The sequence below is a fragment of the Delphinapterus leucas genome, chromosome 2, assembly GCF_059928025.1.
Source record: "Delphinapterus leucas isolate spDelLeu-1000000601 "Yukka" chromosome 2, BTC_Dleu_Yukka2, whole genome shotgun sequence".
In the NCBI taxonomy this organism is placed as follows: Eukaryota; Metazoa; Chordata; class Mammalia; order Artiodactyla; family Monodontidae; genus Delphinapterus; species Delphinapterus leucas.
Genome location: NC_143130.1, coordinates 11,658,877 through 11,676,131, shown reverse-complemented (window position 1 = coordinate 11,676,131; position 17,255 = coordinate 11,658,877).

The window sequence follows — 17,255 nt, the reverse complement described above, 5'->3', positions numbered from 1 at the left end:
AATTTATGGGTAAAAAGTTACTCATAACAATTTCTGTAGTGATGCCCTCGCCTCCATTCCTGATATTGATAATCTGTGTAATTCTTTTTTCTCAATTAGGCTGTCTGGAGTCTCATAAGTTTTATTGATCTTCTCATAGAATTGCCATTTGGTTGCATTGATTTTTCTCCGTTACTTTTCTGTTATCTTTTTCATTGATTTTTGTTCTTCATTGCTTTTTCCCTTTTTATTCTTACTTTAGATTTAATTTTTTTCAAGGTTGAAGCTTAAATCATTGTTTGAGACCTTTCTTATTTTCTGGCAAAAATACCCATAATATAAGGCTATATATAATGCCATAACCTTCCTTTTAAGCATGTTTAGCAACATCATTCAAGTTTTTTATGTCATGTTTTCATTTTCATTCAATATAAAATATTGTATAATTTTCCTTGCTATTTCTCCTTTAACTCGTGGATTATTTAATATTTGGAGATTTTTAAAATACCTTTCTGCTACTGATTTCTAATTTAATTCTGTTATGATCAGAGAAAATACTCCATGCATTTACCATATCTGTGTGCAGCACCCTCCTGTGACACGTTGCCCTAAAAAGTGTGCCTTTGCTTCCCTGAACTTTGAACTCTGTCTCCTCAACTCAGAGAGATAGCTGGCCTCAGTTTGAGTGTCCCTTCCCTTCACTGTGGTCTGGAAACTCTCCCAGACAGTAACCACAGACATTTGTTGGGCACACCTCATTTGTTTTTACTCTCTCAGCAATCACTTTCCTGTGTTGTGCATTGTACAATGTCTGAAAACCATTGTTTCATATATTTTGTCTATTTTCCCAGTTGTTTTAAGAGGAAGGGTAAATCTGGTCTCTTTTATTCTATCATTACCAGAAGCAAGCCATAAACTGTTTAAAGTCAATTGTGTTTCCTCAAAACAGCAACAAACAGAAAATGTAACTTTAAAATGATACCTTTTTCGGTAGCAGAGATAAGGTACCCAGAATATATTTAACAAAAGATGTGCAATTTGTAGAATATTATTAACTATGCTAAAAATAAATTATTTAATACCTAAATGAATGGATAGAAATATAATGTTAATGGATAGGAAGACTCAATCACATAAATTTATCTGTAGATCAAGGTAATACCAATGAAAAAAATTTTCAGCTTTATTGAGGTATGATTGACATATAACATGTAAGTTTAAGGTGTACAATATGTGCATTTGATATATTGAAAAATGATTACCATGATAGCATTTCCTTTGCTGTGCAGATGCTTTTTAGTTCTGTGTAGTCCCACTTGTTTTTTTGCTTTTGTTGCCTGTGCTTTTGGTTTCAAATCCAAGACCCATGTCAAGGAGCTTACCCTCTTTTCTTCTAGGAGTTTTATGGTTGTAGGATTTTCGTTCAAGCCTTTAATGCATTTGACTTGATCCCTGTGTATGGTGTAAGATAGGGGTCCAGTTTCATTCTTTTGCATGTGGCTGTCCAGTTTTCCCACCACCATTTATTGAAGAGTTTATCCTTTCCCCATTGTATATTCTTGGCTCCTCTGTCATGAATTAGTTGACCATATATGCATGGGTTTATGTCTGGGCTCTCTATTCTGTTTAATTGATCTATGTGTCTGTTTTAATGCCAGTACCATTCTCTTTTGATTACTGTAGCTTTGTAATACAGTTTGAAATCAAGAAGTGTGATGCCTTCAGCTTTGTTCTTCTTTCTCAAGATTGCTTTTGCTGTGCAGGGTCTTTTGTGGTTCCATACAAACTTTAGGATCCTATTTCTGTGAAAAATGCTATTGGAATTTTGATAGAGGTTGCATTGGATCTGTAGATGGCTTTGGGGAGTATAGACATCTTAGCAATTTTAATTCTTCCAATCCATGAGCACAGAATATCTTTCCATTTATTTGTGTCTTCTTCAATTTCTCTTATCAATGTCTTACCGTTTTCTCTTTCTGATAGTTTGTTGTTAGTGTATAGAAATATAACTGATTTTTATATATTGATTTTGTATACTGCAACTTTACTGAATTTTCAAATTTGTTCTAACCATTTTTTGGTGGAATCTTCAGAGTTTTCTGTATATAATATCATATCATATAAAATAGAGGTAGTTTTACTTCTTTCTTTCCAATTTGGCTGCCTTTTATTTTTCTTGTGTAATTGCTCTGACTAGGACTTCCAATACTATGTTGAATAAAAGTGGGGAGAGTGGGCATCCTTATCTTGTTTTTGATTTCAGAGGAAAAGCTTTGAGCTTTTTACCGTTGAGTATGATGATAGTTGTGCGCTTGTCATATATGGTCTTTATTATATTGAGGTATATTCTCTCTATATCCAGTTTGTTGAGTATTTTTATCATGCAAGGATGTTGAATTTTGTCAGATGGTTTTTCTGCATTTATTGAGATGATCATATGAGTTTTATTCTTTATTTTGTTAAAGTGATGTATCACAATAATTGATTTGTAGATGTTGAATCATTCGTACATCTCTAGAATAAATCCCACTTGGTCATGATGTGTGTTCCTTAAAGTACTGCTGAGTTCAATTTGCTAATACTTTGTTCAGGATTTTTGCATCTGTGTTCATCAGGGATATTGGCCTGTAATTTTCTCTTCTTGTAGTGCCCTCATCTGGTTTTGGTATCAAGATAATTTTGGCCTTGCAAGATGAGTTTGGGAATGTTCTCTCCTTTTATATTTTTTTGGAAGAGTTTGAGAAGGGTTGGTATTAATTCTTCTTTAAGTGTTTGGTACAATTTACCAGTGAAGCCATCTGGTCCTGGACCTTTCCTTGTTAGAACCAGTGAAATATATGATAGCTTTTGTTTTGTGTGGAACTTAGCAAGATGTTTATAAAATTGCATGAAAGAGCAAAAGACTAGGAATACCCAAGACACTCCTTAAGAAGAACCCTTGCCCAACCAGATATCATGATTTATATGAGTCAGATTTGCACAATCTGTTTGGATAGATTGGGTTTCTAATCCTGCCTAGATACCATTTATTTCTCTGAGCCTCAGTTTCCTCATCCATATAACAACAGTGCCCACTTCACAGGGTAATGATGAGGAATAAATAAGTTACCATGTAAAAAGTACTTGGAACAGTATCTGACATATCATACATCTCAACATGTATTAGCTATTTTATTATTATTTAGTTCTAATCATTAAGACAGCAAAGACAAAAGGATATTTGTCTATTAAGGGATAGACAAAGAGATAAACAAAACATATTCAAGAATTCGGAAAAGACTCACACACAAATGGAAATGAATAAATGACAGAGCTGACATTGCAGATCCATGGGAAAGGATGTATTATGGTGTGGTGTAATTGATTGCTTGATTATCTACGTGGAAAAAAATAAAAACGGATCCTTTCCTCACACTAAAAACAAAAACAAACCAAATGTTCATCAACTGCAGAATGTAATATGCTCCAGTCATGGGCCACTATATAAAGTGAAAATGGATGAATTACAGTTTGTCATGTACATACATATAGGAATCTCAAGAAACATAGTGCTGAGCTAAAAGTAAATCACAGAAGCACAAATATTATTTGAGGTCATTTATATAAAGTAAAAAAAAAAAAAAGCAAAGCCAAACAATGTAATGTTTATAGATATATGCACATTTGCAAAACTATGAAAAAAAACAAGAGAATCATTAAAACTTAATCCAGCGAAGCTGTCACATCAGGGTCCAAGGGGCATGTGACCAATTGGAAGCACTTAGAGGATTTCACATTCTCCAAAGCTAGTATTTTATATCTAAAGCTTGGCAATAGGTGTGTGGGTGTCCTTGTATTTTTTTTTTTATCTTTACATTTTAGTATAGATCCTTTTTATATTTGCTGTATCTCAGAATTTTTAAAAATTATCTGAGTAGTACCTAAAAATATAAATATCATTTATGTGGTATATCAATAGTTTCCCACTTCCATAAATAAGTTATATAATAAGTTATATTTGATATTTAAAATTTTTAATACTGTGTAATAAACTCTTTGCCATAACCTAAAAAAAAACCCTCTATGTTGTAAATATCCCATGAAGAGTTTTTCCAAACAGCAGATTTTCCAGGGGTTAGAATTAGGGGCCTCCTGAGGACATAAACAAAGACGTCAAGGAAACAGAAGTGAAGGAAGCCAAGGGCTGTGAAATGACGTTAAAGTATAATGGAAAATGAACCTGTATTTCACAGTTTTCTTAACTGCCCATAAGTGGGTACATTTTTCGTCTATGATATTTTTTTTTAGGGAGGAAAACAATTATCTGAATAATCCTACCTTGGATTGGAGTTGCAAAACAATCCAAAAAGAGACCTTTAGAGCCTCATCTGGTTTTAGAAATTAGAAGTGTCTAAAAACTGAGAAACACCAAATCTCTCTTTAAGATACATGCCGCTCTGTTTCTCTGCATGAATATCTGCATTGCCTCGTTTGTGAACACGGGTCTGCAGAGATATGAGGGTTATATGAGGGTTCTTGCACAGCATGGCATAAATTCTTTCTTTCATCCACTCTAAAGAGTATTCAGTGACTGGGGTGAGCTTCTTTTGCTTCATAAAACAAATGCAGACTGCTCAGTGGATCTTTATTCACTCAGAAAAAAAGTGGGACACTCTGGTATAGGAGCTTCTATAATATAATTCAGGGCAAATTTTGGAAAGTTGAGGCCAAAGCATTTTGCTAGCAAGGATTCTAAAGCCATGAGGGGAACCTCTCCCTTACTTCGAGGAGGGTGTGCTGTTCCTTTCAAGAAAAAGAGATGCTCTCTAAGGAAAAGAAAGGACAGTGGCAGGGAAGCAGAGATAGGAGACAAATTGTGAAAGGGTGGTTTAGAGTCTTTCTGAGGCAAATCCATCTCTACTTGCTCTTTACCGTTAGAGCAGTCATTTGCATTTGCCTTTGTTAAAGTAAGGAAGAGAGAAGGGAATGAAATTCCAATTCCAAGGGCTTTGCATCCTCTGTTTGCAATGTGGCTGTGTGACAGCGCAAGGGGACTTGTTGGGTCTGCTGGCAGCCATGGTTTGGCCAAACAGAAAAAAATCACATCTCTTTTCTGGTAGCAGAATGACTCTGCACATCTCCTTAGAGCCATCTTGCAAAAACAGAATTTGCATCTAGGCATTGCCCAGAGGCTACAGAAAAATGGAGAGAGGGAGAAGGTGGACCATTGTCTAGCCCTAGTTTCACAAGGAGAAATTACAGTGCCAACGTGTACAAATCTGAATATGAATAATTTTTATTGTGATAAAATATACCACTTTGACCATTTTTAAGTGTCCAGTTCTGTGGTAGTAAGTGCATTCACATTTTTGTGCAGCTATCATCACCATCCACCTCCAGAACTTTTTTATCTTTCTTAATTGAAACTCTACCCGTTCAACACTATTCCCCATTCAACCCCCTCCACAGCCCCTGGTAGTGAGTGTTCTACTTTCTTTCCCTATGTATTTGACACCCTAGGTGCCTTATATAAGTGTGATCATACAATATTTGTGCTTTTATGACTGGCTTATTTCATTTAGCATAATGTTTTCAAGGGTCACTCATGTTACAGCATATGTCAGAATTTCCTTCCTTTTTAAAGCTAATACTCCATTGTATGCATAAACCACATTTTGTTCACCTATTCATCTACCGATGGACAATTAGGTTACTTCCATCTTTTGACTACTGTGAATAATGCTGCTGTGAACATGGGTGACAATTATCTGTTCAAGTTCCTGCTGTCATTTATTTTGGGTATATATCCAGAAAGAAAATCACTGGAGCATATGGTAATTCTACATTTAATTCTTTGAGGAACCACCAATACCATTTTGCACAGTTGACTGCATCATTTCACATTCCCACCAAAAGTGCACAAGGGTTCCAATTTTTCCACATCCTTCCCAGTCCCTGTTATTTTCTGACTTGGGGGGATTTTTGTTTGTTTATTTGTAACATTCATCCGAATGGGCATGAGGTGATTTCTCACTGTGGTGTGTTTTTTTGTCTGCGTTGGGTCTTCCTTGCTGCACATGGGCTTTCTCTAGCTGCGGTGCGCGGGCTTCTCATTGCGGTGGCTTCTCGTTGCGGAGCACGGGCTCTAGGCACGCGGGCTCAGTAGTTGTGGCTCACGGACTCTAGAGCACAGGCTCAGTAGTTGTGGCTCACGGGCTTAGTTGCTCTGCGGCATGTGGGATCTTCCTGGACCAGGGCTCGAACCCGTGTCCCCTGCATTGGTAGACAGATTCTTAACCACCGCGCCACCAAGGGAAGTCCCCTCATTGTGGTTTTGATTTGCGTTTTCCTAATGATTAATGATGTTGAGCATCTTTTCATGTGCCTGCTGGCCTTGAATAAGTTTTAAAGGTGTGCAATCTTATATTCAAAGAGCCGGTTTTTAATTTCACTGTGTCTTGGTGGCTGGTTTCTTTATTACTTTTGTGTAAAATTTACTGTGGTTTGAATAAAGAGAAAAGAGAATTGTAATCTTTAAACATTTAAAAACAACATTTGTGTTGTCTTTGGTGGTGGAGCACATTTCAAAATGTTTAATGTTTAATGGATGCACTTTCTCATCATCTTGCATCAAAAGTTAATTGAATATATAGCACATTGTTAATTCATTCAGTTTTCTTATTCACATCATGATTTCTTGAACCCCTTACCACCACTAAATCAGAGCATTTTAAAGCCTATGGAAACCAGAAAGGATTTCTCTGGTATTTCAGAAAAAGCAGGAGGTATCTGTTGAACTAAAGGTCATTCTATATTTCCACAAGTGCCTGGAAGTTCTGAAATAACCTCTTCTTACTTTTTCCTTTTTTAAGATTTGGCTTTTACTAACCTGGAATATTCAACATGTTGGATGTTTTATAATAACTAAGAACATGAGCAAGATAATTTGAAATTATACACATGGAGCCCCATCACCTTTTTAAGTTACTGCAAGAATAAGCTCATGCGCTTGCCAAATAATCATTGTGTGTTGCTTGCCTCCTTCAAGTCTTCATTGGATTTATCTGGGTTTTTTTTGCTTCTCAGAACTATATAGATCTAGTTAGGATTCTTTAAAAGGAAGGTGGGCGGTGTCCTCCATCACCATTGCCTCATGTGCATCTTAGAGTAAAAGGTACTGCCCATTTGAATTACAAGTATTTTAAAACCTCACAGATAAATCTGAATACACTATTATTACCAGTAAGTCATAAGAATAACTTTTAGGTTACTCAGTGTTTTCAAGCTGTTATATTTTAAGTTATACTTTCAGTAATATCACTGAAATCCAGCCTATTAAGAAATAGCTTGTCTTTACTTTAGGATTCCACTGTTAAATATAAAATTTTAACTTGCACTTAGAGCAGATATGATTCTTAAAATGGCACATGGGAAACCAACCGTCTGTAACTACTGAATTCCAGCCTCTATCACAACCTGGCCGTCTAACACATTTTTGGACAACTTTTTCAGACTGCTTCCAAATCTACGCTTGGTTCCGATAAGTTGTTCTGCCTCCTCTGTATGGGAATGTTTTGCAGTAAAAACCAAAAAAGTTCTTCTTGGCACTGACAATTTTATAACATACCGAAGCATGTCCTAAATAACTTTAAGGTTCTTTTACAATATAGAAGTGCAGATGGGTGACATCATGGTGTAAAGCAACTTTTATTGAGCTCATAAAAAATTGTTTTTTAAAGGATTCTTAGAAATTAGAGTTGTTAAATCAAGAAATCTCTCTGTCACGTTTAACTAGGAAATTGAAGAATCTGAACATACAAGCCTTTTTCTGGAATCTTAAGCATGAAAAATTTTACAAGGTACGTTCAGACCACAGACTCAGTTATTCAGGCATTCAAACTATTCCTCTGTACATCTAGCAACCTATATAAATTAGCTATAGGTACAAAATGGCAAAGCATGGTAGAATCCAGCCGGCCAAAGTGGTGGGTGTTACTCCTGGTCCTGCTGTGTTTTGTCATTGTTAGAATCAATATTGGCTGTTCATGGAGATCATCATGAGGCTTACCTTGAGTCCCTGAATGTGATGTAAGGTCTAACTAGAGGGAGGTAATTTGAGAAATTGTTCACATCTAGATTTGGAACCAGAGCACAGTGTGCTCAGTCAGACGTAGAATGAGGCAAGGAATCCATAAAGCAGGCTTTAGTCAAGGAGATAGGAATCAGAACGATATTGTCATTCACAGACGGTTAATTGGCTGCTATAGAACAGATCAGCAAATAACAGGTAACTCTGTCACAACTGTTTTTATAAATAAAGTTTTATTGGAACACAGCCTTGCCCAATCACTCATGTTTGGTCATTGACTGCTTTCACACTCCGATAGCAAAGTTGAATAGTTCCAGCAAGGATCATATGGCTCTCAAAGCTGAAAATGTTTACCGTCTGGCCCCTTACAGAAAAAGTTTGCTGACCCGCTGCTATATAAAAGACCCTGCTGGGATACCTAACTAGTCTTCAGGAAGGACAAATAGGAAAATTCGTCATTTACATCCACAAAAATTATTACCTTTAATTCATGTGTTATTTTACAATTGTCAAAGTGCTTTCGTATTCACTATCTTACTTGATCGTTGCAACAACCCTGTGATAGAAACAGAACAGATACTAGGACACCTTTTTCAAGGTGATTTGGCTGTGAGAGGTGAAGTGACTTCTCTGTGGCGACATAGCAGATGGGGGTGTTTCTATAGGCAGGGTGAGCTCCGAAGGCAGACCAATCTTACCAAGTTGTTTTGCTTGACGTGTGGCCAGAGAACAAGAGCAGGAGGCAGGGACAGGAAAGGGCAAGACGCCTGGGAGGTGCTGGTACTCAAGCACCTGTTCTCCTCGGGAGAGCGCGGCCACCCCCTCAAGTTCCTTCTCCCCCAACCTTCTCCACGGGCTTGTTGGCGCCACCCCAGAAGCTCCTCACTCACACCTTCCAGGCGGCCGCTCTCCCACCTGCTCCCCAGTGCAGGATCTGTGCTTCCAGCCTGGAACTGCTTGACCCCCACGATTCCAGACTCGGGCACACATTCTCTGCAGGAACCTCTTGCAGCTACGGGCTTGCGGTGCATTCAGGGGTTTGGCACGACATCTAAGAGGACAGAGGCACTTTTCCCAGGTCACTGCTGTGACTAAACAAGCACTGAATGTTCACACTGACTGTGCACTGTGAATTACAGTCAGCCTTTTTTGGTGTCTAGAGCTGAGGGCAGACTCTCAGGCCAGACTGCATTCAAATCTCAGCTTCGGTACCTTCACTCTGTGAGATTTGAGGTGAGCTTCTAGGACTCTGAGTGCCATAGTTTACTCATCTGTAAAATGGGCATGAGAGCACACACCAAATCGGCCATAAACACGGTGGTCCAGAGACCAGGGATGTTCATATTTGTCCGACGAAAGTGTTGCTCAGGAAACCCTAACATCTGTCATCAGTTTTCTTCATGTTCTTCCTCTTAGGGTGACTGTGAGGGATAAATAACTTAGAACAGTGTTGTGTATATAAAAAATGCACAATAAGTATTAACAATCACTATTAACGATCATTACTCTCTCAAAGAGAGCCAGGGTCCTGTAGCAGCCTGTCGTATTTTCATCTTGGGAGGCATCTCTGTTGTCTTGGGGGACCTGTTGCCTTTAGCCTCTGAATTGGACATGCATTGTCATCTACAATTTCTCACCTGCCCAAGGGACATCCTGCAGGTTGGGATAACTCAGTCCCTGTCTACAACTCCAAGGTGCACTGGGAAGACACTAATCATTCCAACTTCTGAGGCAGTGTGGCTGCCTGGGAAGGTGGCCAGGGCCAATGCAAGTCTCCAAATCAAGGGGAAAACCCCAGTTAGACAGGACACAGAACTCTCATCACGCAAGACTTCTCTTACGGATCATGAAGAAATGAGGGAGCATATTCCCTCATGGATGATCTCAATTTCCATGTCAAAACAAAAGGAAGTTTGTTCAAAACTATAGGAGGGATTTGGGTGGTTACAAAATCAGAATTCAGGAGCTATAGCACAGGGTCAGAGCCAGGAGGAAGAGAGTTCCTGGGAAGAGCTGGGCGGTTTACCCAAGCCCCGTTCTCCAAACATCATAATGTCTCTTTCGTGAGGAATTATGTCAGCAGAATGTGGATTTTTAGGGGAGTGGGCGGAGCTAGAGGCGTCCAGATGTGAAGCTAAATAAAGATATATGTGGGGAGGGGGTCTGGGAAGAGCAAAAGTACAATGAACACTAGTGAGGAACTTTTAGTGATAATACTAAAAATGGGTCAGTAAGATGTTCTAATACTGAAAGAGTGGCTAGTTTAAAATAGGGAATGTTAGAGAAGGAAGAAAATGTCTTTCTGAAAGAGGATTATCAGTCAATTCCAGAGGTGCTGACAGTGAGATTGTGAGACTCAGGGAGAAAATCTAGAGTGCCTGGGGGGTCAAGGTCATCATCAGTACATGTAAGAAGTTTGTTACAAAGAGTCTTAAGTAGAAAGCTAACATCAAGGTCCAGAGTGTTGACCAATGCTATGATTAGGTCATTGTGGAAAACAAGTGGGAATAAAGCCCAAGAATTCAAAGTAAGCCTGAGTCCAAAAACTCAGCTAGGGAATGATCTTAGTCTGGAAGTGTTGTTAGGATCTGGAGTAGATGGACAAGTTGCCTGTTGTTCACAGGAGAGGTATTGTCTGAAATTGTCTACTGTAGATTAAAGGAGCTTTCTTGGAACAAGCTGATAGATGTGTATTCTTTTCCAGAGAAAGGGAGGGTTTGTTCTGTATGGGCTGGTCTCTACCCTGAGCTCACTCACGATTCAAACAAGAATCCTTGTGATCCAATGGCAGCTTCCTAACTTTGGAATCAAACAATGATAAAGTAACATAGACCACAAATTTTCCTCTTTCCCTTTTCTCTTTTGTGCTGGGAATCTCGGAGCCAAATTTGCTATCTGACTGAAGTGTGGAAATATATTTCCATGTTCTGACTTTTCTTCCAGCCTCTATTATTATTTATTTCTTATTTTAACTTCACATTAAGTTCCGTCTAGTAGTGTACGTATTTTGTAAGTCAACTAAGATCCTTTTCTGAAATGAGGCAAAGAGAGAAAAAAATTAGTAAAACCTCTGCTCTTAATTTCCATCTTCCATTTCTATAAGGGTTTTGTTGGGCTGGTTTGGGGTTGCATGGGCAAGCAAATGCTTCTGTGTCAGCTTTCACTTATTTTCTTGGTTTAAAGTAAACATATACCACCATTGTTAACCAGACTTTATGATGGCCTGAGGGTTTGATATACAGGAAGTGACAAAGCATCCCAGGATACTTCCAGTGAGTAGAGAGGAAAGATATCGAACCATGTGGTTTTCTTCAATGTGCTTTAAAATATTGATCTTGTGGATGAACTAATGTTGTTGATTTTTTAAAATAAATTTATTTATTTTTGGCTGCGTTGGGTCTTCATTGCTGCGTGCGAGCTTTCTCTAGTTGCGGTGAGCAGGGGCTACTCTTTGTTGCCATACGCAGGCTTCTCATTGCAGTGGCTTCTCTTGTTGCAGAGCACGGGCTCTAGGCACGTGGGCTTCAGTAGTTGTGGCACATGGGCTTAGTTGCTCCGCGGCGTGTGTGATCTTCACAGACCAGGGCTTGAACCCATGTCCCCAGCATTAGCAGGTGGATTCTTAACCACTGTGCCACCAGGGAGGCCCCCTAATGCTATTTAAATGGATGCATTTTTCCTGCAGACATGTAAAGTCTATTGTCTGAGTGACAAGGCAAGACAAGTATTACAGCTGAAACCAAGTATATTTACTGAAACTCTGATTACTTGACAAGTGAAATAGGTTTGGTGTTCTCAGACAGTTGCCCTGGAACCCCCATAAGGGGCCCACCAGGTAACCTGCTCATGACAGGTGGTCTCTAAAACTGGAAGGAGCAAACAGCCCTGCAGGTGGCCCTCCCCCCTTAGGTGCAGCAGCACCTGGAGGGCAGCCAAGAAAAGCCTGGTCTGGGCACAGGGAAGGGAGATGCCCTAGAACGGCTCCAAAGCCTGCGGAGCATCAGAGTCACTTGAGAATCTCTTTTAAAAATTTTTTGGAACCCCTCCTGGGTGTTCTCCACCATTTGAATCCACTGGGCCTGAGATGGAGGGAGCCTTAGGGATGTACTTGTATATATATATATATATATATGTGTGTGTGTGAGTGTGTATGAGTGTGTGTGTGTGTATATATATATATATATATATACACACACACACACATACATATATATTTTTTCTCAGGGGTCTCCAGAGAAACAGAACCAATAGAAAAAGATAGATAGATAAAAAATATATACATAAATAAGATGTTTGTTATATATATACACATATATATACATATATATGTGTATGTATATTTAACAGGATAGATATAAATATATATATATAAATAGGATGTATGTTTTATATATATATATATACACACACACACACATACATATATATTTTTTCTCAGGGGTCTCCAGAGAAACAGAACCAATAGAAAAAGATAGATAGATAAAAAATATATACATAAATAAGATGTTTGTTATATATATACACATATATATACATATATATGTGTATGTATATTTAACAGGATAGATATAAATATATATATATAAATAGGATGTATGTTTTATATATATATATATACACACACACACACATACATATATATTTTTTCTCAGGGGTCTCCAGAGAAACAGAACCAATAGAAAAAGATAGATAGATAAAAAATATATACATAAATAAGATGTTTGTTATATATATACACATATATATACATATATATGTGTATGTATATTTAACAGGATAGATATAAATATATATATATAAATAGGATGTATGTTTTATATATATATATATACACACACACATACATACATATGTGTGTGTATATGTTTAACAGGATAGTTAGATACAAATATACATATAAATAGGATGTATGTTATGTATATACAGATATATATACATATATATGTGTGTGCATATATGTTTAACCAGATAGATGGATAGATAGATTTAAATATATATATAAATAGGATGTATATTTTTTATATATATACACACACATATACGTATGTGTGTGTGTGTATGTGTAATATGTTTAAAGGATAGATAGATAGATAGATAGATAGATAGATAGATAGATAGATAGATGGGTCCTATTGGTTCTGTTTCTCAGGAGAACCTGACTAATGCAGTCCCCGCCTGTACAAGCAGCCTGCTCTGTAGTCGACCTTGTGTTTTCCCTCTGCTTCATAAAATGTGTCTAATTATACTGGGCTCTCCCAGAGAATGAAAGTGCACTGCAATGAGCCGTAATTCCATTCCTCAGAAATGCTTGTATCCCCGTTACACAGGTAAACCACCTGCTTCCAATGGCGTTAGGATGACATTACGCTTCTTTCCTCATCCCTGTCCTTCCAGCCGGCTGCCCAGGCTACAGTCACTGCCATGTGCCGTAGGTCTTCAGCAGCCATGTGCTTTGCACACCTCGGGGTCCAAGATATGTAGTTGTTGGTCATGGTTCTGAGGCATGATTTAAAATGTGAGCCTGGCCTTGAGAGCAGCCACTTGGCTGGTGAGTGAACTTTTCTGACTGCCTGATCCTATGTCTCAACTCCGACGTTCCCCGCTCGACTGTCTGTGATGTGGTCAGAGTCAGTTTCTTTATGAAATGTGTTCTTGAAAAAAAAGCTGACTGCTAGTGCTGATGAAGAAAATGAAGAAACCCACAGAGACCTAAGAAAGCAGTGGTTCTCAGGCAGAAGTAGAAGCTAATGTGGATAAAGTAGAGCATGGAACTATCCTATTTGGACAGAATTACAAAGAGTAAAGGGGTCACTTAAGTTTGTAGTTATACTTTCTGGTATTTAAAGAGATGGATTTTATGATAGCACAGTATTTGCAAATGTAGTGAGTAGTTCATTTTGTTGGCAGGACGCATTTCTCATGTTATCAGGGGTCTTCTCTCACGTTGCTTTCTCTCAGATCTACGGGTTGGAAATCGGGAATGTAATCTTACAGTGGTCTCTCTGGTCTGGGTCAAGGATTTGATTTTGTAGCTCTCATATTTTATAAGGCTGTACTAGACCTGTTGGGAATCATTAAAACTGTAAACTTTTAGAAGGACACAACAAGGAAATTCACATTTATTGGGTGCTATCATGTGCCAGACGGACAAGGTGCAGATTTGTCACTTTGGTTAAATTACTATCACACAATTTTATTGATGAAAAAAAAAAAAAACTTGCCCAGGGCCAGGCCCACATTTAGAATTTAGAGGTAACTTTAGGTCCAATTGATTCCAAAATCTATACTCTTTCCAGCTCATAATTCTGCCTCTGAAGAGTGCTAAGTAGCTGCGCATTAATCAACTGCAAACGGGGAATAGCACGGTATTTACACAGGGAGTGAAGTAGTGTGGTCACATATTCCCAGAACCTTTTTATAGCTCATAGAGTTTGTGTGGACCCTCCCTAAGGGAAGACAGAATAATTGAGGTTGGAAACAGCTTAACCCCAGTCATAAAAATTGCCGACATGGGAAACTAAGAGGAAAATGGTTGCCCTTAGCGGGGAAAGGGTTGTGTGCCCCTGATACAGGCTGTGTGTTCAGTTGGTGGAAGGAATGTCTTCAGCCTCAGAAAATATGACCTCTTGAACACACTTTGTTTTTATATCACTACTATTGGTCTTTCAGAAAACATGGTAATTACAAGTATTCATTTGTTCATTAGAATGAAGTCTAAACTCTTTAAAAGGTGAAATAATTTATATCTTTTCCTCAGACGCCCCCCGCACCTCACACATACACACACACACGCACACACACGCACACCACACCACATCTCACTGACACACAGCTCCCCTTATCATGAATTAGTAGGTATCCCATGGCAGCCCAAACAGGTATGGAAATTACATTCTTCTGTTTTCTCTCTATTCCACGGTTCTACACGAGTTCTGTAAACAGCAGAAGTAATTTGTAGGTGGGCATTCATTATATGGTCAGCCCTTGGAATATAATATAGAAATATGCTAAAGTAAGGAAATATTTGCTTAAACTAATGCCTGGAAACTGAATGTGGTATGCACTTCATCGTAATATAAACTGCATATCTATGGGGATATACGTATGCATATAGCTGATTCACTTTGTTATAAAGCAGAAACTAACACACCATTGTAAAGCAATTATACTCCAATAAAGATGTTAAAAAAAAAAAAAGAAAAAAACCCTGCACATCTGGCTTATTTTCATATATTGTACCTGAGTGGGTGGGGTGATATTTACATTCTTTTTCCACTTTTGAGCTGTCTGGTGTCATCCAGTCTGTGCATTCTAGGAAGTTGTGTGTGTGTGTGTGTGTCTATTTTGCATTCCCTCTTCCAGCATCTGCCGTTCACTGAGTTGCAGCATGTACCATTGCAAAACTGTCACCGGCATCTTCGAAACACACATGTACATTCCACAGGTCAAGTAACTGGGCTATGTGACTGCATGATGGCTTTTTGTTTAAAAGAAATCCAAGTGGCAAGCCCAGCACTTTCTGTCCAGCAGCATTTTATACTGTTAACTGTGGCAGCTGAAAAGTGAAGCTCAAAGGATTTTTTAGAAGCTGCTGCCCCAGCAGGTAGCATTCTGGGGTTGGTTCTTTTTATCGTTGTTTGTTTTTTTTTTTCTTCTGCTGTTTAAAATGTCCAAACCCTCTCGCTTGGCTAGACCTTTCTTTGCTAATGCAGCTTCTAAGCTGCCAACATCTAGAAGGGATGATTTAAACAGCAAACAGAAAAAAAACAGCTTAGGGGAGAAGATTTTGAAAACTGGAAGAGAAGGAAATTTGGTCAAACAGCAGCAGGTGCAAACGGCAGCCACTCCTGCCCAGCGGAAGACTTCGCCACACAAAGGTAATGTTTTAAATCAGCTGCTTTTGTCAGTTTAGGCTTAGAAACTTCTCTCTTAATAATACTGCCACGTAACTTGAATAAGACTCTTTATGGTTTCAAAAACTTATCCGTGTGAGCGTGACATTTTCTAAAATCCTAGAGTGCCTTGCTAAAATAACCAATAATTAGGAAGATGGAGGTATTAGAACTTTCTTTCGTGAATTAAGGAATGATGAAAGAAAAACTGATTGCTTTCCCTTCTCTTCAAGAATGAGAGATGTTATTCTTGGTTGTGTTTCACAGTCTTTCTTAATCCAGTTATATACACATATTAAGTTATTAATCCAGTTAATAACACATATTAAGTTTCTTTTTTATTGCTTATCTATATGAAAAGAAACAAAAAAAGAAATAATATGTTCTAAAAACACATCATTAACTAGCAAAAGAATTTTTGCATGCTTAGTTTTTTGCAGTCTCTTTGAAAAATGAATTTGTGTCTGAAATGATAATCTAACGATATGGTTCCTGGCCAAGCATGACAAAAATCTCTGCTAACGTTGTTACCTGAAGCATTTAAATAAGTCTTCTCAGGTGATTATTAGAAATTTTCACTGAACAAGAATACTGTTGGGTTTTTGACATGGAATTGAGAAATGGAACAACCAAATAAAGCCATCTATTGTTTTTGTGTATATAATCACAGAGGACAATGAAATCATAGCTTAAAATATCATCATAATTTCCTTCATTATACCAAGACCCACATATTCAATCACTAAACATTTATAATAGTTATTTTAATACATTTTGAACTCTCTATCAAAAATGTAATATTTTTAGCCCTGTGATTTTGTACTAAAATAAAAAATTGTTTTAATATACTCATTCTTATAAATAGAAGTTTTTATTTTGTAGAAAAAAATAAGTTCATTGTATAATTTTAGTCCTGACCTCTTCTCTATTAAAAACTGTTACCAATGAATATGCAGTTATACCTTTTTGTGCCAGGTGCTATTTTAAGGATGCAAATTTCTGTCTGGAAATTTAAAATTTTTCCCTTAATGTGGCTTATTATTGATTTATCCCCTGTGATCAATGAAGTGTTTGTACAAAAAGTATTTCGTTAACCAAACTGCTTTATAAAAGACACATACAGTGAGCACTGAAGGACTTTAAAATGCTTAATAGGCTGAGTTTCAGCTGCCTAAAAGGAAAGTTCTCTTTGATGTTATAATAGTCTAAAAAATTATTCTAAAATGGAATGCCAATCACCTCAATCTGAAGAGTGTCCAAACATTTATATGGTATATATATATATATATATATATATATATATATATATATATATA